At 40.7% G+C, this 20,554-nt stretch overlaps 1 long non-coding RNA gene across 1 annotated transcript in view; it reads left to right on the top strand.

The window, feature by feature from the left end:
- LOC129397115 (uncharacterized) overlaps positions 1 to 15,940 on the top strand; it is a 294,940-nt gene extending 279,000 nt beyond the window's left edge. The window contains exons 3-4 of the long non-coding RNA XR_010109240.1: positions 3,935 to 9,118; positions 15,806 to 15,940. This is a non-coding gene — a long non-coding RNA (uncharacterized LOC129397115). The remainder of the gene's footprint in view (positions 1 to 3,934; positions 9,119 to 15,805) is intronic.
- The last annotated feature ends 4,614 nt before the right edge of the window (positions 15,941 to 20,554 follow it).

Genomic DNA, 20,554 nt, shown 5'->3' with positions numbered 1-20,554 from the left:
GGTGGCCCATGCCTGTAATCCCAGCTACTTGGGAGGCTGAGGCAGAAGAATTGCTTGAGCCCAGGAGGCGGAGGTTACGATGAGCCAAGATGGGGCCATTGCACTCCAGCCTGGGCAACGAGAGTAAATTCCGTCATACACACACACACACACACATGCACACACACACACACATCATAAACAAGCTCTTCCAGAAAATAAAAGAAGAGGAATCAGTGTCCAACTTGTTTTTTGAAGTCAGCATAATCACATCAAAAGCTGACAAGTCCCTTCTCCCTCTTCCCTCAGACTCTGCTCTCCTCAGTGGGCAGGACTCTGTGCTTCTCCAAATCACACCCTACTTCAGTGTCTAGTTCAAATCCTACCACCTCCAAGAAGTGTTCCCCAAATTCATATCACATTAAATGTATAGATGTTATAAAATTGTATCTATTTATACAGTTTCAGAGCTGAAAGGAGGCTTTGAGATCATTTTATGAAGTCCCAGCAAGTCTCCAGCCAGAACTGGAAAACAAGCCTCCCAACATTTTGTTCGGGGTTCTTTTCACCACACTATTGAAGGTCACTCTTCAACGCAGCAACGTTATGAAGTGGAAAAGAGGACACAGGCTTTGGTTGGAGTTACTTTAATGTAGACTTCTCCTTAATTGCTTTTTGAAATAGTTTGTGTAGCATCATAGAGAAACATTTCCATCCCTAAACTTGTAATGTAATCTTATGAAATATCAGAAGACTACACAAAGATAACCTAAAATATTAATATTTTAAGAGTGGTCTTGACTTTCTCTTGTGACCCTGTATTATGGGGAAGGAACCGCCTCTTACAAAATACCTACTACTAAGTGTGGGGAACTTCTGTAAACCAGGTGTGATGCTAAACAATTTATATGCCTTCATTTACCCAATCCTAACCCTAATCCTACAGGCCTGCCTCGTGGTGCTGGCAGGAACCGATGGCACATACATAAGGGTAGCTAAAGAGACATTAATGAACGAATAATTTACAAAGGTGTCTTCATCATGAAGAGAGCACAAAAAGGAGCAGCTGAAACACTCAGGGACTAGGTCTTCAGAGGCCAAGTGGAGGGGATGGTGTCCCCAGAACTTGAGCAAAATAAATGGCCTTACAGAGGGCTCTGTGTCTCCATGGAGGACAGCAACCATGGGCCAGTAGGCAGAGGATGAGGAGCAATGATAATCTCATTCCCCTCCAGCCCTGGGACACTGCTTCCCATGGCTGAATCCAGATACTCAGACAGATTCAGCTGATCTCGCTAGAGTTCAGCCTTCAAACATAGGGCAGAGAAGTAGACCCCACCAGGTACTGCTGCCTTACAGATGAAGAAACCAAGGTACCCCAGGACTCATACCCAGGCATTTCAGATTCCAAAGCTATGATCCTATTTGCCTTGCTGACCACCAAAATGTGTACAGGGGATGTACACTATACTCTTTTTCTCTGCGTATTTTTGCTTTCTTATTAGACAAAGTCTTGATACAGCAAGTTTCCTTTTATCCTGTATGTAGTTGGAAGGTCTGATGCTCAAAAGGTACAAAAAATGTCAATTAAGTAAAAATTGTCTATTAACCTAGTGTGGTATGGGAGTGTGGATGTGGGTGTATGACAGACTGAGGCAGGGAAAACACAACAATACATATACTTTTTTAAAAAGCAAACCTTTCCTGGTGCAGTTCTACAGGATCCTGTCAGATCTTGTATTTTCTCTAAGTTACAACAAAGCAAGAGTACCATTTTTTTCACTCTATGAGATAAAACTTCTGTCAATTAGGAAAAAACAATGCTGATCTCTGGTTCCTTTAAATTCCCCAATTTCCACTTATAGTTCTGGGGAGCAGCATCAAGAGACCTCAAATCAGAGCGTTGGCCACATGTGCGTGAACAGAAAAATGGACACCTACTTTAAGCCTTATCCAAAATTTCAGTTAATTTTCTTTTTTTTCTTCTTAATTTTTGTGGATGCATTGTAGGTGTATATATTTATGGGGTGCATGAGTTGTTTTGATATAGGCATGCATCATTTTATTAGGGTGCTTTGTCTGGAGCTTATTTTTACTAACAAAGCAAATATGAAAAGTAAAAACCAAGTAATGCAAACATAAAATATCACCCTTTATTATAAAATGTACAATTCTGCTTATTCTCTAACTAGAACAACTCAACATAATGATAAAGTTGTGATTGCAAAAGACAGGCAACAGCTATGGGGACCTTGTTTGCCATGTTTCTGATAATGGTGCAATTGTAGGAAGCTGGATCTCTAATAAAAAGACTATGGGCTGCTGCAACTCTAGGCATGAAAGCTTCACATCTACCATCTACTGCTTGCTGCATACCCCACTGCATAGGTCACTGAGGCGCCCAATACCTGAGGAATTGAAATCAACATTATGTTAAGATGTGGGAGCTCTCAGAGAACATGCAGCCGCTCTTAGGAAGTACAAGAGGACTGGAGGGGGAGTCCTATAGACTGAATGCTTCCATCCCCTCCCCCCAGAATCATATGTTGAAATTCTAATCCTCAACATCATGGTATTAAGAGGTGGGGCTTTTGGGAGGTGGTGAGGTCCTGAGGGTAGTGCCCTCCTCCATGAAATTAGTACCTTTATGAAAAGAGACAGGAGAAAGCTTGCTTCTTTTGTCTCTTCTCTCCCAAGTAAAGACACACCAGAGGAGAGTCATCTGCCAACCCGGAAGAGGGCCCTCACCAGAACCTGACCATGCTGGCACCCTGATCTCAGGCTGCCCAGGCTACAGAACTGTGAGAAAGAATTCTGTTGTGTAAACCACCCAGGCTATGGTATTGGCAATAGCAGCATGAGCAGCATAAAATAGGGCAGGTTCAAGGCCTTTACCTAAGAACCTGATGCTCAAAAGGTACAAAAAGTGTCTATATTCCCATCAACAATCCACTCTCCTGATGAACTTGCCAGTATCCTGAGGTTTGCAGCCAGGGAAGTCAACCCATGTTTGCTAAATAAATGAATGAGAAGTGGAAGTGGAGATGATGGAGCAGGTACATGGCTGAAAACCTGTTTATGTCAGAGCCCATTTCCTACCTTTTTACCTACCTAGAAGGCAGCCAGCACTTCTCAGTTCCATCATACAGAGAACATTTTGCTGAGATGACACCAACTTCCAGTTCTTCACAAAGATACAGGTGACTATTTACTGCCCTGCACTCTGATATCTCTCCCTGTGCCCTGGGAAGGAAACAGTCTTTGAAGCCTCACTGTGGAGCTTAGCCATGTGTTTCTCACTCCCCTTCCCCCTTCTATCTCTCCTAATTATGGAGTCCAGGCCACTATCTCCACTGGTCCAGATCACTGTCCTAGCATTCTAAATGAACTGTCAGCTCCTATTTGTGTCTTCCAGCAGTTTACACTCTACTTAATAGCAGGAGTGACCCTGTTGAAACACAAGCGAGTTTGTGTCACCTCTCTGCTCAAACCATCCAGCGGCTCTTCATTCTTTTCAGAGAAAATCCCAATTCCTTATGGTGACCACAAGGTTCCATGTGGCCTGGCCACTCACTGCCCCCTACAATGCTCCATGACATGAGCTGCTGCAGCCACATGGGCCAAATGTGCTTAAATCTCAGGGCCCTTGCACAGGCTTGCTTCCTCTGCCACGAAGTCCCACCCCAAATGCCAGCAGGCTCACTTCTTCACCTCCATGAAGTCTGCATTCAAATGGCCCCCTGCTCAATTAAATCCGGCTGGACCACTCCAATTAAATTCCAACATCCTCCCTGACTGAATTTCCAAATCCTCTTACCTTGGTTGCATTTTCTTTTCTCCATATGGCTTATCACCTTACAATTTGTTATGTAGTTTACTTAATTATATAATATGACATAACATTATATACTTATGTTTTTTGCTCTTTTCTCCCTCATCTCTCCTGCCTATGCAGCCCTCAGCCTTCAGCATGAGAACAGGGACATCAGCCTGCTTTGCCCATGGAACTGTCTCCAGAGCCTACAACAATGCTCAGCCTATGAGAGGTGTCTCCTGTATCCTTGTTAAGTGAATGAGCAATTGAGGGAAGGAATAATTACTAGCTCCCTTCAGTTATGCAAAGAACAAGGGAGATGCCTGCCACCTTTTGCACCCTGAATCACAGGGTGGTAAGGTGTACAGGCCTGGCACCTGGTAGAAGGCATGGGAATGCACATTAGCTATGCAGCCCTGGGAAAGGCTGCATGCTGGTATACTTTATGCAAGTGAGCAAACAACATTGACAACTATTAATAATTTACAAAATGCTAAAGAAAATAACCCAGTTTTTTAGTTTGCGAGAGGAATTACTGCCGGTGGCTATTATTAGATGCAATTTTTTACCCCAGGAGACATATGGTCATATCTGTATTTTTTTTTTTTTTTTTTTTTTTTTTTTTTTTTTTTTTTAGTTGTCACATCTGGGAGGATCATGGGAGAGCTGCTTCTGATATCTGGAGAGCAGAGGCTGGGAGTGCTGCTCAACATTCCACAACGCACTGGGCAGCCCCCTGTATAGCATGACCTGGCCCCAAATATCAATAGAGCTGAAGCTGAGAACCCAATCCTCCAAAATACATACAGTGAATATTTTCAAATTGATTAAGTATGTTCATCCATTTATGTGAAACTTTATATGTGATATGCTAAGACTTCATCTAATACAAAATGTAAATGAATCATAAAAACATTTTTTAACCAGCCCTCCTTCTACAAAAGAAGGTTTAGAGCAACATTGCTTAAACTAGAATGTGTTCACTTCTCATTAAAAAAAATTATTCCTCTCCTTCAATGAAGGTGGTAGGTATTCATATTTACATAATATATAAGTGGGTGAAATATCAGATACATTAGAAAATTTAAAAACAAATAATTGGAAAAATAGTTCCTTGTAGACACCTTTATTATGTATGTGTTCATTTATTCATACCATGCTTTTAATAGCAAAGTCTTTATTCATGTCTGGAGTTTGATTTTTAAATCTTCTAGGTCATTAAATGAATGTCTTTAATAATCTTAATATCATCATCAGTAAATTTAGCAAAGAAATGCCACAAGAGCCATCAATTTGATCATATTTGAGCTCTGGGACAAATTATGTTTAAGAACTTTTCAGCTAAAAAAAAGGGAAGTTTTTATAAAAGTGGAGAAAGAATAGGAAGAAAAGTGAAAAGTTAAGTACTTTGCAGTTTGTATCGGATTTTTTTTTTTTTTTGAGGTGGCGTCTTGCTCTGTTGACTGGGCTAGAGTGCAGTGGTGCGATCTCAGCTCACTGCAACCTCTGCCTCCGGGGTTCAAGTGATTCTCCTGCCTCAGCCTCCCGAGTTGCAGGGACTGCAGGTGCGTACCACCACGCCCAGCTAATTTTTGTATTTTCAGTAGAGACGGGGTTTCACCATGTTGGCCAGGATGGTCTCAGTCTCTTGACCTCGTGATCTGCCCTCCTTGGCCTCCCAAAGTGCTGGGATTACAGATGTGAGCCACCGCGCCCAGCCTGGGGATTTGTATAATGTGGCAGTATGATAAAATTACTGTCTCTCCACAACCGAAACCTCAGATGTCTATGTTCAAACCTAAACTAGTCTTAACATCTTGAAAGTCTGCAGTCACTTAATCTTTATCTCTAAATCTACTGTTTATTTTCTCTATTTACCTTTTCTGCTGTTTTTTTGATAAATTAACATTTCTTGAAACAAAAGAAACACACTGATAACAGACTCGTGTTCAATTTACCCTAATTATTCACAGAGAAGACTTTCCATTTCAACAAGCCTCATTTATATGCAACTGGCAATTTCTCTAAACAGAAGAAAAGGGGAGATTTTGCCAATCAATTGGCTTCACCATCCCCCAGCCCCAAAGTGTGTTTAAGAACATTTGCCTGTGCATGCATGTGTTTTCCTTTGCATCCCACAAGAGGAAGGTAGGCATATTGCATACAATTGCAGCTTTCTCACCTGAGAAACATTCTTGGGTTTAATGTCGGTATGAACCATTAGGATTTAGCATAGCGTCAATGACATGCTAACATATATTCGCTCAGTAGCCATGGGAAGATCACTTTCTCTTATAATTTATGCAATTAAACTTTCCCATTTTCCTGGATGTATGCATGGAAACCATCCACTGAGGCTGCTGTCCATTGAGTTGGAGCTTTTGCACGGCAGAACTGGAGAGTCCAATTGAAAACACAGAAGTGGAGCTGCTCCAGAGAGGGTGCAGCACGAAGACTCTGTGCAGGCTATTTCAGAGTGAAGTGAGTGGGCTCAAATGTGCTGAATGCTCACTTGCTAACACAGACAGCACCAAGATAAACACCTACAAAATAACAGCAAGACACAGACCTGTAGGAACTCCGAGCTGGGCCAGCCTCAGGAGAGGCTTCTCCCAAGGACACTGTTCTTACGCATAGATGGAGAATCACCTGGAAAGAACAAGACTGTGAGCCAGACCCCAGCCTGCAGAGTATTGGTCCCTCAAACTGGCGTTCTGCCCTTTAAACGGTATCACAATGGGTTAACAATTGAGAAGCTTGAAAATAATTGTTTTCCCCTAAGAATGGGCCTGGGCTTACAGCACATTTGTGAGACAGAACAGGGGGTGGAGAGGCCAGGGATCTAGATTCCCCCATTTATTGTCTCATGTTACACTAAAAAAATTGGGGGTTGTTACCCAGTTCTACAGATGAGGAAGCAGAGACTGGAGGGCTTGATAAACCCCTGGAGCTCATGCAAATACCCTGTAGTAAAGCTTAGATTTTAACCAGATCTTTTTGTGTTCCAGAAGCTGCATCTCTGAGTCATGAGACATGCAGACCATGGCAGATGGTCCCGTGACAGCATTTATCACCTTAAACGGGAAGTCTCAACCCACCCTCCTCCCCCACATCCACTCCCCACTTGAAGATAGATACATATGATAGGACAAGGCTGTGATTTAAACTTAGCTCAGGATGGTGGTGTGCCTGAGCATATGGAAAAGCTTTTAAATTCAGTTTCAGATTTATATCTGCTGACAAGGGGTAAAATGAATTCTTGGTCTTTGTTCGAATGGAAAAAAGTCTCTACATTATTAGGCGCCATAATATTTTATTCAAATCTTCTTAGAAATTTTTGGATATTGCATCTGGGGGTAAGTGTGCCTCTTTGATGTCATTCAGAAGTGTGTGTATCTTGGTTACTGTGTACAAAATGCACTGGTCCAGTTTTTTCAAAGTGCCTTGATGCTATACATTAAATTGCAATCAAGAGAATTGAATATGGAAAGTAGAGGTTTTTTTTTTTGTTTTTTTTTTGTTTTGCAGTCCTTCCTTCAACTCCTAAAGTCAGCTCTTTAGAGAAAATTAGCACTGATAATAGGACAAGATGATAAAGAATACATCCGTGTTACAGCTTCTAGTGCCACTCCCCCAATCCCACATTAATGCTGTACTGATTTCAATGGAACATTGAGAAGAAATATTTCTCTAGTCTGAAAGTAAAGCAGGAATTACAAACTCAGTAATTAAGTTAGGATTAGGTTTGCTGCAATATAATGTACATATATGCAGATATAGTTCATTACCCTTACACATAAAAGTGATCTAAAGAGAGGTAGCCCAAAGCTGTTCATGTCTACTATGCCTCTCTGCCTTCCTTAGATGACACTTCACAGTCCAGAATGGCTGCTTTTGCTCCAGCCATCATGTCCAAATTCTAGCCTGCAGTGAGGAGAAAGCAACAAAAAAAGGACATGCTCATTCTTTTTAAAGAACACTTCATAGAGAATGTTCATTTCACTTTCAGCTATCTTTTGTGGCTAGAACATCAAGTATGTGGTCACACCCCACTACAGGAGGAGCTTGGAAACGTAGGGTTTATTTGGGCCCCCAAGTGCTAAACTAAAATCTGGAATTGAAACATAAAAGAAGAAGAGAATAGGTATTCAAGTAGGCATACTCTGCAATTATTTCTAGGTCAGTGCTATGCCCGTGGGATAAACTTTTCAAGTAGAGGTCCAATCCTGACAAGAGTCAGAGGGACTGAGGCACGTCTCCAAAGCATTCTATGATCCTGGTTCTGATGACTGGGCCCTGAAACTTTGCACCTCAATTCCCTTGACTGGATCTCTGAGCTCCTCTCTGTATATGGGTTCCACCACCCATGTCTCTCCTGGGCTGAGGCCTTGCCTTCCCTGAGTGAGTCCTGCTCTGTTACTCTTGCTTGTCCACCTGTCCCCACAAACTCTAGGAACTAGAACCTGGCCCCAGTCTGGTCTCAAAGCCAGGCATTGGGTGAGTAAAAAGAACATCAGTTTTGGGCTACACTGGACCTCAGTTCCAAGTCCATGTCCATGACTTTTGAGCCACCTGGCTTTGTGCAAATTAGCCTTTGTATAATTCTATTTCCTCTTTTGTGTAAAATTGGAATATTAATAGTATTTACCTCATATGGGCTGCAATGAGTGTTAGCCACCATTGTTATTGGTGTATGTTCGTGGACATAAGGCCTATGTCTCTGTCTAGTACAAGGATATCCTGGAAAAGAACATGCCTAACCCTTCTTTGATTTAATGAGACCTTCCCATATCTCTGGTTCTAATGGGATGAAGCTCCCTAACTACCTAGTGCTGGTCTACACCACCACTTTGTCACCTCAGCTCAGTTTTGTGATGGGACAGGGACCCTTCCCTCCTCTGCAGCACATCTGTTTCTCTCAAATAGATTTGTTTCAAGTCTCAACTCAGGCCATGATCTCTGAAGTTGGGCCCCCTCATGACGTGACAGGATGAACAATTTGTACATAACAGGTGCAATTTAAATTCCTGTCTCATGCATTAAAGGCAGCTTCCATTTAGGCTTCTGTGGCCACCTTCCAGAGCCATCAAACTCTGTATCTTGAAAAAGTTCACCTTGAAAGCCTTTCTGCCATTGCCAGTGACAGGGGTACCCTCTCACCATGCCGGCAGGTTCCTATAGTGTCTGAGGACCTGAGATTGACATTTGTCTCAGCACGTCTTTGGAGCATAAAGCCAGAGAACTGCCAAAGTAATGTGACAGCCACCATTTGATGATGCAGATAATAGCCACGAGAAGCCAGACAGAAGGATTTCACTCTAGCAGGTAAGTGTTAGCTTAGCCTTTATTTAAAACATGCCTGTCCTGAGATCAAGTTTGCTAGAGAGAAGAAGAATCAGAGGAGTTGGTAATATTTGGATTGATCATAATGAAATGTATCATTTTTCCTTTTAAAAATGTTTATAAGTTATTTGACTAGTTTTACAAGTTTTATATGTTTTGCAAGTGAATTTTAACCCCTATGTTTATCTATCACCAAGACAATGCCTTATATCAGGCATTGATGATCTCAATTAAAGACCTCTTTACTGTCTTCTCAGGTCCTAGTGACACTATTTCCAATCAACCCTCTACCTTTGCAGAAAATGTGGTTCAAAATGTAAATTGAATTGTGCCACTGTCTTGCTGAAAAGTCTTCAGTGGTTTTCCACTGACTTCTGAATAAACCATGACATAAGTCCCAAGATGACCTGACAGGCCCTTGCTTCAATGTCCACCAACCCCCCGCACATGCATACATACACACACACACACACACACACACGCACACACACAATTAACTCCAGCCACCCTGAAGTCCTGGCAGTCCCTCAGCATTTTCCTTCTCACCCATGAACCTATATACCCATCTGTGATGGTTAATATTGGTGCTAACTTGATCGGATTGAAGGATGCAAAGTATTGTTCCTGGGTGTGTCTGTGAGGGTGCTGGCAAAGGAGATTAACATTTAAGTCAGTGGAGTGGGAGAGGCAGACACCCCCTCAATCTGGATGGGCACCATCTAATCAGCAGCCAACTCAGCCAGAATAAAGCCAAGCAGAAGAACGTGGAAACACTAGACTTGTTTAGTCTTCTGGCCTCCATCTTTCTCCCAGGCTGGATGTTTCCTGCCCTCGAACATTGGACTCCAGGTTCTTTAGCTTTGGGACTCAGACTGGCTTCCTTGCTCCTCAACTTGCAGATGGCCTATTGTGGAACCTCATCTTGTGATCGCATGAGTCAATACTCCTTAATAAACTCCGCTTTAGATATACATCTATCCTATTAGTTCTGTCCTTCTAGAGAACCCTGACCATCCCTCTCGCTGCATTGACATTTAAGCCACCTTCCTTCTGTAGCTATTTTCCATTTCTCCTTCGGTCTCAGACCTCAGCTTCTTCAGAAGGTTCTTCTGACCATCCATTCTGGGTTATAAACCTCTTCTATATGACAACGTCAAGCCCACACTTTCTACTGTGGTCTGAAAATACCTGTCTCCAGTATTGTTTTGGAAACATTTGTGATCAGTCCTCTCTCTTTCACCTACATATTTTATATCCATTTTCTACTGCCCCTAAATGATGCTGCATATCAAACAACCCTAAATCCTTCTGTGGCATACAGTATTAAACATTCATTTTCCCTCAAGAGTATAGGACTGGTTGGGCAGCCCTGCTGCTGATGCTGGCTGGGCTTGTGCATGCACTCGCAATCAGCAGATGGACAGGGCCTAGCTGGTGAGGATGCCCTCAGCAAGGAAAATTTATCTCTGCTCCATCTGGTCTCTCATCCTCCAGCAAGCTAGCTTGGACTTGTCCTTATGGTGGAGGGGAAGTTCTAGGAAAGAGCACTGAAGCACATAAAGACTTCCTGAGGCCTAGGCTCAGCACCAGCACATGACTTGTGCTGAATTCTTTTGGCCACTGCAAAGTACAAAGCCAAACCAGGGTAACAGATTCCAGCTCTCAGTGAACGGAGCTGGAAAGTCACTTTATAAAGGTAGTAGAGCTAGGGAAGGTGTGAACTGGGACCATCAGTTCAATCAATCTATGGCTTAGCCCCAGTGCCTACTCAATCCCTGGCTACTCAAGAAATATATATTGCATGAATGAAGTGAGGAAAACTGAAAAAAAGTGTTCTGAGGTTGAAGTGTCACCAGTGCCATCAATAAGGCAGCTGGATCTGGCAACCTGATACCCATGAACTTGGCTAGCCACACTGGAGCCAGACAGCAGGCGACTAGGAATGAGCCCCTGCCTACTTCATAGAGCCGAGATGAGAAACAAGGATTTTCCACATTGAATGTCTGCCTGAGCATCTTTCTGTTTCTGCCCTAATCTCTGTATTAGTCACATTTTTTACATTTTACATTTTATGATGTTTTGATATCTTGGGGCCTTCAAGACCTAGAGGGGAGCTGCCCCTCCCAGCATCAGCTAATTCCCAGAGATAACAGACAACTCTCCCCCATGGTCATGCCTTTGATAGGCAGCTAACCAATCCCAAGTCCATATCCTCCACCTGCCTCCTTTTATCAGATGTCTGCAGTCTGGGACACTATCCCCCTGCCTTAAATCACCCAGGGCCCAGAAGTGGACAACTGGAGACACCTATATATCCCAGAGCTTGGTGAAATTATTCAAACTATCCAATTCTAAGTCTGCTCAGCTGCTTACTCTGCCTCACCCATTCCTTTACTGAGAAACCACAAAAGGGCTCCCCACCCCCACCAATACCCCCCCACCCACCTGTCAACCCTACCTCTGGCTCCTGACTGGCCCTGGTGCTCCCTGTGGCTCTTTGACATGTGATGTGCCCCCTCCTCCGGGGAACTGTGAGTCACAAACTGTCTTTTCAAAGGCAGTCATCTCCTGATCTGTTGGCCTCACCATATTTGAATAAAAAAAAATAAATCCCAGATACATGTTATAACGGCTTCAATACCTGCCTCCAAAAGGCCTGGACACAGGGAAGGTGGAGAAAGGAGCAGGTAGAGTCCAGGAGGAAGTGCTCAATTGCAATGTGGTGAAGGAAATGGTGATGTGCGCAGCCTGTGTTTGTGCTTCTCTTGCCTGTCTCTCCACTGTCTTCCCTTCCCTTTGCCCTCTCTCCCACCCTTATTTAAAGTCTACAACAGAAATGATTCATGGTCCTATTTTCAGCACCGTGACTGACTAGCAATGCATGGCAGAGCATCCATCAACGTGTAATGTTTCATCCCATACATTTCCCTTTCTCTTCTCTCCCCTGTATCTCTTCTCTCTTTACTTTTCTTTCTCCGCTCTCACCTCAAATCTTGTTAATATGCTTTTCCCAGCATTTCTTAATAGGGTTGCAATTAGCATATTGAAATGGGCCACAGAATTTAACAAATGTGACCCTACCTATTAATTGCAGTGGCATCTCCAGTGAGTGAGACCCGCAGACATTTCCTAACACCACATAGAAAGCCAATGCTACACCTTGCTTGAGACGTTAAGCACCTCGGCCTTTCTTTCCAGTTTTCCTCACTGACCCAAGCTGACTAGTCAATCTAGTTCTGTAAGGTCACTGGTTAGTCCTTCCTTGTTTGGTCATATGTGGCTGCTTCAGCATAAACACACGCTCCACTGCTGTAGCAAAAATCTGAGTAGGAACCTGAGATCCCAGTAGAGAAAGGACCCGAAAAATCCACCAGTGTCCTGCTTCCCACTCCTGGGTCAATGCCTTTCTCTCCCTCTGCCTGGCTCCCCTTCTCTACATCCTCCCTCCTTCTCATTTTGCCCTGTCCTTTGTCTCCTGCTACCTGCCAGCCATCTCCACTCACCTTTGCCTGCACTCACCATCACAGCCCCTGGGGGACGTTCTGTTTTACCCACAGCTCTTATGCAACATAGAAAATTCTTCTTCAATGTGGCTTTGCTAATATCAATTAGAATTTCTCAAAAGTAACATTACTAAGAAATCAAGGGATAAAAATAACTGCAGGATGGATACATTTACTGCACTTATTCTTACTCAACTTTAACTCAAGTGTAGCCACGGTTTGGTCTGGGGAGTTTCATGGGAAGCTCACAGCCCTGGCTATTTCTCTCTGTGGCTTCGTTGCTGGACAATGCACTCTAGCCCTGTTTGGACCAGCTGTGGAGTAGCTTTGTGGCTGGTATTGGCTGGCTTCTCTGTTCAGCCAGAATTGGCCTCCTGCTACCTCTCTGAGTGCTTCTGCCTAAGTCCATTCCTATTTGACATGCTGTTGGCTTTGGTTTAGATGTGCAGCTGCTTTAGGACAGAGAATCATGTTGTGGTCTCCACCACCCTGGAGAGAGAGGCCCATTCATGAGGAATCCCAAGACTCCACCCCCGGCCACCTTCACCCTCCTACAAGTCCTCCATTCATTCTCCTCACCCCCGTTTCTACCTACTCAACTGGACCTGTCTGTGGGACTCTTATTGCCTGGGTATTCTTACTAGCTTTTACTTGGTCTTTGTTTATTTATTCTATTTCATTTCATTCCATTTTATTGTTTGCCTAGTAGTCTAGGCTAGTATAGGAAAGAGAAAAGCCCTTGAATGTACAACTATAATTCTGTCTGCCTACTAGGGAGAGGCACCATTACTTTCAGGATAGCTTTTGGTTTAACCAGTTCAAGGATAAGTCACTCAGGAAAAAATAAACCTCAGGACATGGCTCAGAAAGTGAAGAAATAAGATCAGTTCTATCACTATAATCAAAGTAATTAATTGGGGTTTCCTGGAGGGAGAAAATTTGGAAAAGTTCAGCGAGAAAGTAGAAGCAAATATCCTACGAAAGGGTTTGGCCAGCAGAAACGACCAAGGACATTTCAGGGATATGGGAGTCTAAAATCTAACCGAAAGGATCTTGTTGTCACCCTGTCTTGTTTGCTTGCTCATTCTTTGGTGTGGTATAGCAATGCTTAATAACACATTCTCTCAACCCTCTCACTCAGACACAAGTCTTTTCCTCAAAACTTAAAGTCTATTGCAGACATAACCTCCTGTTGTCCATACTTTAGGGGAAAAGATAAGGGATAGAAAAGGACAGGTGGCCCAGCATGGGTGGTACCAGCCAGTTCCATAGAGCCTGGGATTTGCCCTCAGACCACTCACTCTGTCACTCTGGCAATAATTTTGTGACTCAGAAAATTATTTCTTAAACTTCAAGTTCTTCATTTGTAAAATGGGGATAGTAATAATACCTAATTCAGAGGGCTGAATACGTAGTTCTTATTGGTAAAGCCTAGTGTATCATATGTTTTGTTAAACAAATGTGAACGTTCAAACATACTACCTAGGTAAAAGTGGGCACACGAAACAAAAGTAATCAAGAAAATCAAATCCCAGAAGGACCGGGATGCTAGATTTACATTTTACATATTATGGCCATGATCTGATTTCATGTGAATCTAAACAGACCAGGACACCCCAATTGATATCAGGATGACACTTGTGTTGTTCCCTGGTCTCCATGCTATTTTCAGGGTTGAAGCACTCCTACTTCCTGCTGAGTTACTGTTTACAGTTTGAAAAGTTCTTCATGTGAGTTCTATGTAGAGCCGGGACACCCACCGTGGTCCAAGCCCAAGCACAGCCTTAGACCTCTTGGCTTGACAGTGGTGTATGTCCTTGGAGGTAATAGCAGCCATGGCTTTTCAGCATGAGCGCAGAAACTCCGGCCGATTAGAGCAGAAAAGGAAATTATTCACAACAACAAAACGAAATGTTGGGTTGATGGTTGATTCCAGAATCCCACAACAGCCAGGAGAACCAGACTTAGAAAATGAGCAGCAAAAAGGAGGGCTGAGCAGGAGCCACGGTCACGGCCAAGTCTGTCAACACGGCCAGGGCAGCGAAGACCGTGGCACACCCGGCCCACCCGCACCAGCTTCCGCAGCTGCTGCCTCTGCGCCTCCTGCTGGGCTCCCACGCTTCCACTTAGGCTTTGGCTGGGGGTTTGCTGGGGGGCAAGGGGGATTGGCTTCTGAGCACCACTGCTGGAGCAATACCTGTGCTGTCCTTGCACACGGGACGCCAGGACCACTGCAGCAGTCCCCATGTGCCCCCGGGTAACGACATCTTTGCTTTCCCACCTCTGAGTCACTGGCTCCCACTACAAGTTCCGTGGTGCGGGGATCTGAGGCCAAGCCTAACACAGGCTTTGGCCCTAAGCGCACAGAAGGCCGGAAAGCCAGCATCTGACGTTTTCACCTGCTGTGGTGGGAGGTGGGATTCCAAGATTCGCGAGGTAGAGGTTTCCCCGTAAACAGGGAGGGCTTTGATACTGCGCAGCCAAGGCAGAGAGAAGACAACACAGCAGAGTACCAGCCCCGTGCACTGCGGGCCTGAAGAGCCAAGCGCACAGAGGGGGCGAGAAGTAGACCCGGGTCCTACTCACCGCCCAAACTGTGGGGCCTGTGCGATCATTCAGATGAACACTTCTGATACATTTATTGATTGATAATGTGGTCTTATTACATTATTATATTGGCCTATACAAGAGTTCTGTTCTGAATCTATTTTTAAAATACACTTATTTCCATATACTTGCGCTTATGTGTATACACTGGGGTAAAATTTAATAGTGATTGTGTAAATTAAATAAATATATATGCAAAACTTGGAATATAGTTCATGCTTTAATGAGTTTCATGCCCCTAGTATTTTTCTGGAGTCAGTAATTTCAATATAACCTTATTGTGTTAAAATGTTTTTCACAAAATTACCTGCACTATTCTTCTGTATGTATTTATGGTTAATACATTTGAAATTGTTGACACATTTAGTTGACTCTTCTTTGAAAAGCATAGCATTCTTTAAAGGAGAAAATAGACTTTCTATGGGTGCTGAGGTATCTGATAAATTCAGATAAAATTCTGCTAAATGAAGGATAGTCTCAAAATTATTTTCTATTAAAAAGGATACTGCAGTCTGAGTATCATTGTTTGTTTGTTTGTTTGTTTGTTTGTTTTTGACAGGGTCTCGCTCTGTGGCCCAGGCTGGAGAGTATGGTGCAATCAAGGCTCACTGCCCCATGTTCAAGCCATCCTCCTACCTCAGCCTCCCAGATAGCTGGGACTAGAGACACACATCACCACGCACGGCTCTGGGTTACTTCAATAAGTATTTTTCAATAAATATTTCTTCAATAAATATTTAATAACACAAAGCTCATGAAAATTTATCTCTATTATTTCTTGGAATATTGTGGCCAATTTTAGATGGTCCAAAATTGTGATCTTTTCATTTTTATTATATGCTGGTTTAGAATAGAAATTTTCTAATTAAAAATAGCATCATCATTAAAATATTCTTCTTCTAAGTCAAGATTATCCAAAGTATAGCAAATGCCAAAATCATTTCATGTAGACTCTCTGATCTCCCCTCATCGGATGTGTTCTCTGCTTCTGTGCTTCTGTAGGAATAAAGAGCACTCTCTCCCTGTTAGCAAATTTTATCCTCAATGATTACAATTTACTAAAAGCTTTGAAAGACAAAGTTGTTTGGTGCTCCATGTGTCCAATTATTTAGTTAAAAATTTTCAACCAGTTTTGAAAATACAACAAAAATGTAAGGGACTTGTTTCCAAAATATGTTCAGTACCACAGAGGGCACTTACTGTGATTTTAAACTAATCCTTCATAAAGGCTCACACATTTTCTAAAATTGGATTCATAATGAACAGCAAAGAAAGAAAGCTCAGACTGCAAGACTGAAGTTTTATTTATTTATTTATTCATTACTTTATTATTTTAATTCAACACCATCAGAAACAATGTTGTAGCTCAGGTATAAATACATAGAAATCTTTATAAATATATAGAATAAATATATAGAAAATTAGGTATAAGTACATAGAAAATTTTGTTAACTGCAAATTCAGTTTCAATTGGTAGCAACATGCATCCTGTGTGATTGGTTGTAATGATGGCCTCTGTTTGTGCTACAGCTAATTACACATACATTTCTGCTCTATAGGTTTCTTAATTTAGTTTAGAACATTGTTCATTTTCTTTCCACACTATGCTTCAGTAAAACTTATATTCATAGTATAAGCACAAAAACAAATAATTTCTACTCTCCATGTTGAATTTTAATTTAATTTACAATAGTATTCACAAGTTATGCCAGATATTTAATTTTTGACAGAAAAAAGTTCAAACATTTAGCTTCATAAATAGCGTTAATAAATCAAATAATTTTTGGTTTTACTTTAACTGATTTTATATTTGAAGTATCTGGTGTCACTGATTAAAAGTGTAATCATTTAACTATTTGCCAAGTTCTTTTGCTAATGAAGCTAATATTTCAGTAAGGGTCAGTTCACTTTTCATGTATGCACAAAAAAATTGCAAATAAAAATATGCGCAATTAGTTTAGAATAACAGGTGTTTGATATAAATACAAAGATGTTTCACTGTGTGAAATGTAATACAGCTTCTGTAATAGCACTCTTTCAAGCTTCATCTTAGGCACATATTTGCTAAAATAACTACTAGCCAACTAAATCAGGACTAAATTATAAATCAGTAACAAAGATAACTGGAAAACCCCATAATAATTCAATATTAAACAACATACTTCTGTGTAACACATAGGTCAAAGAAGAAAACTTCAGAATTTAAAAAATATTGTCAACTAACTGAAAATGAAAATACAACTTATCAAACATACAGCAAAATTAGATCTTACAGCAAAATTTACAATATTTACAGCATATATTAGAAAGGAAAGAAGGTCTAAAGTCAATAATCTAAACTTTCACATAAGGAAACTAGACAAAGAAGCAAACTAAACCCAAAGTAAGCAGAAGAAAATAAATCAGAATTAGAGAGGGAATCGATAAAATTGAAATTAAAAAGCCAATATAGAAAAAAATCAATAAAATCAAAAGCTGATTAGACAAAGGACACAAATTACTAATACCAGAAATGAAAGTCAGAACATCACTACAGATCTCATGGGCAGTAAAAGGATACTGTAAGAATACTATGAGAAACTCTATATCCATAAATTTGATAACTTACATGAAATGAACCAATGTCTTGAAAGACACCATCTGTCAAAACTCACATGAGATACACAATCTTAATAAGGCTATATCTATTAGATTAAACCAATAATTAATGACCTTCACAAACAGCACTGGGTCCGGGTAGATTCACTAGTGAATTCTACCAAACATTTAAGGAAGAAATTGTATCAATTCCTTATATTCTCTTTCAGAAGACAGAAGCAGAAGGAATACCTTCTTACTCATACAATGAGTCCAGCATCACCCTAATACCAAAATCAAAGACATTCCAAGAAAACAACAGACCAACATCTCTTATAAACATAGATGCAAAAATCCTCAACAAAATATTAGCAAATTGAATCCAACAATACATAGAAATAATTATACACCAAGACCAAGTGGAACTTATACCAGGAGTGCAAGACTAGTTTAACATTTGAAAATTGATTAATATAATACATCACATCAACAGGCTAACAAGGAAAAAACACATGATCATTTCCATAGGTGCAGAAAAAGCATTTTTCAAAATCTAACACATATTTGTGGTTAAAATTCTCAGTGAACTAGGAATAAAGAAGGATTTCCTCAACTTGATAAAGAATATCTACCACAAATCTACAGATAACAGTGTGGTTAATGGTGAGACACTAGAAGTTCTCCCACTAAAATTAGGAACAAGGCAAAGATGCCTCCTCTCACCACTCCTTTTTAGCATCATACTAGAAAACCTAGCTAATACAATAAGACAAGAAAAAGAAACTAGGTGTCCACAGGTTGGAAAGGAAGAAGAAAAACTGTCTTTGTTGGCAGATGACATGATTAGCTATGTTGAAAAATTTTAATATGGACAAAAATACACTCTTTGAAAAGCAATTATAGCAAGGTTTCAGATATAAGGTTAATATATAAAAGCAAATTGCTTTATTATATATCAGCAATGAAAAAGTGGAATTTGAAATTAAGAACGCAATATCATTTACATCAGTACCCTCTCAAAATGAAATACTAACATAGAAATTTAACAGAATGTGTACAACATCTATATGAGAAAACTTTAACAAATTCTGATGAAAGAAATCAAAGAGCTAAGTAAATGGAGAGGTAGTCCATGCTTATGGATAGTAAGACTCAATACTTTCAAGATGTCAGATTTCACAACTAGATCTATAGATTCAGTGCAATTCCAATCAAAATCCCAGCAAGTTATTTTATAACTATTGAAAAAAATGACTCTAAAGTTTATGAGGAGAGGCAAAAAACCCAGGATAGTCAACATGATATTGAAGGAAAGAACAAAGTTGAAGGACTGCCACCACCTGACTTTAAGACTTACTATAAAGTTACAGTAATCAGACAGTGTGATATTGGCAAAAGAATAGACACATATATCAATGGAACAGAATAGAGAGCCCATAAATAAACCCACATAAATATAGTCAACTGATCTTTGACAAAGAAGCTAAGACAATACAATTGAGCCAAGATAGTTTTTTCAACAAATGATGCTGGAACAACTAGATGTTCACATGCAAAAAAAATAAATAAATCCAGACAAAGGTGGTCTTATCATGAAAATTTGCTCAGAATGAATCACAGACCTAAATGTAAAACAAAAAACTATGGAACTCCTGGAAGATAACACAAGGAAAAAATCTAGATGACCCTGGGTATGACAATGATTTCATAGTTACAGTGGCAGAAGCACTATCCATGAAAGAAAAATTTGGTAATCTGGACTTCATTAAAATTAAAAACTTCTACTCTGCAAAAGACAATGTCAAAGGAATAAGAAGACAAGCCACAGACTGAGAGGAAATATTTTCAAAAGACACATCTAATAGAGGATTGCCATCCAAAAAACACACAGAACTCTTAAAACTCAACAACAAGAAAATAAACAACCAAGTTAAAAAGTGGACCAAGGACCTTGCAAACATCTCACTAAAGAAGATATACAGAATGCAAATAAGCATTTTTAAAAGTTCCACATTATATATTACCAGAGAAATGCAAATTAAGCAACATTGAGATACTACTATACACCTATTAGAATGGCCAAAATATGGAATACTGACAATAGCAAATGCCAGTGAGGATGTGAAGAAATGAGAAACATCATTCAATGATTATAGGAATGCAAAATAATACATCCATGTTGGAAGACAATTTAGCAGTTTCTTACAAAACTAAGCATACTCTTCTAATACGATCCAGTACTTCTTAGTATTGTATTTACCCAAAATAGTTGAAAACTTACGTCTACACAAAAACCTGCACGTGGATATAACTTTATTAATAATTCCCTAAACTTGGAAGCAACCAAGATGTACTTCAGTGAGTGAATGGATAAATAAACAGTGTTACATCCATACAGTGGTATAACATTCAGTGCTAAAAAGAAAGGAGGTATCAAGCCAGAAAACACATAAAGGAACCTTAAATGCATATGTCTAAGTGAACAAAGTCAGTCTGAAAAATCATACATATTGTATGATTACAGCTACATGACATTCTGGAAAAGGCAAAACTATGGAGACAGTAAAAATGTCAGTGGTTGCTAGGAATTGGAGTGGAGGAAGCTGAATGGGCAGAATACAGAGGATTTTTAGGTCGGTGAAACAGTTTACTGTCTGCATATGACGCTGTAATGTTTCATACATGTTGTCATTATACATTTGTCCAAACCCATGGAATGTGCAATACCAAT

Source organism: Pan paniscus, chromosome 12, assembly GCF_029289425.2.
Source record: "Pan paniscus chromosome 12, NHGRI_mPanPan1-v2.0_pri, whole genome shotgun sequence".
NCBI lineage: Eukaryota > Metazoa > Chordata > Mammalia > Primates > Hominidae > Pan > Pan paniscus.
This window is presented reverse-complemented; position numbering and strand designations above follow the sequence as displayed.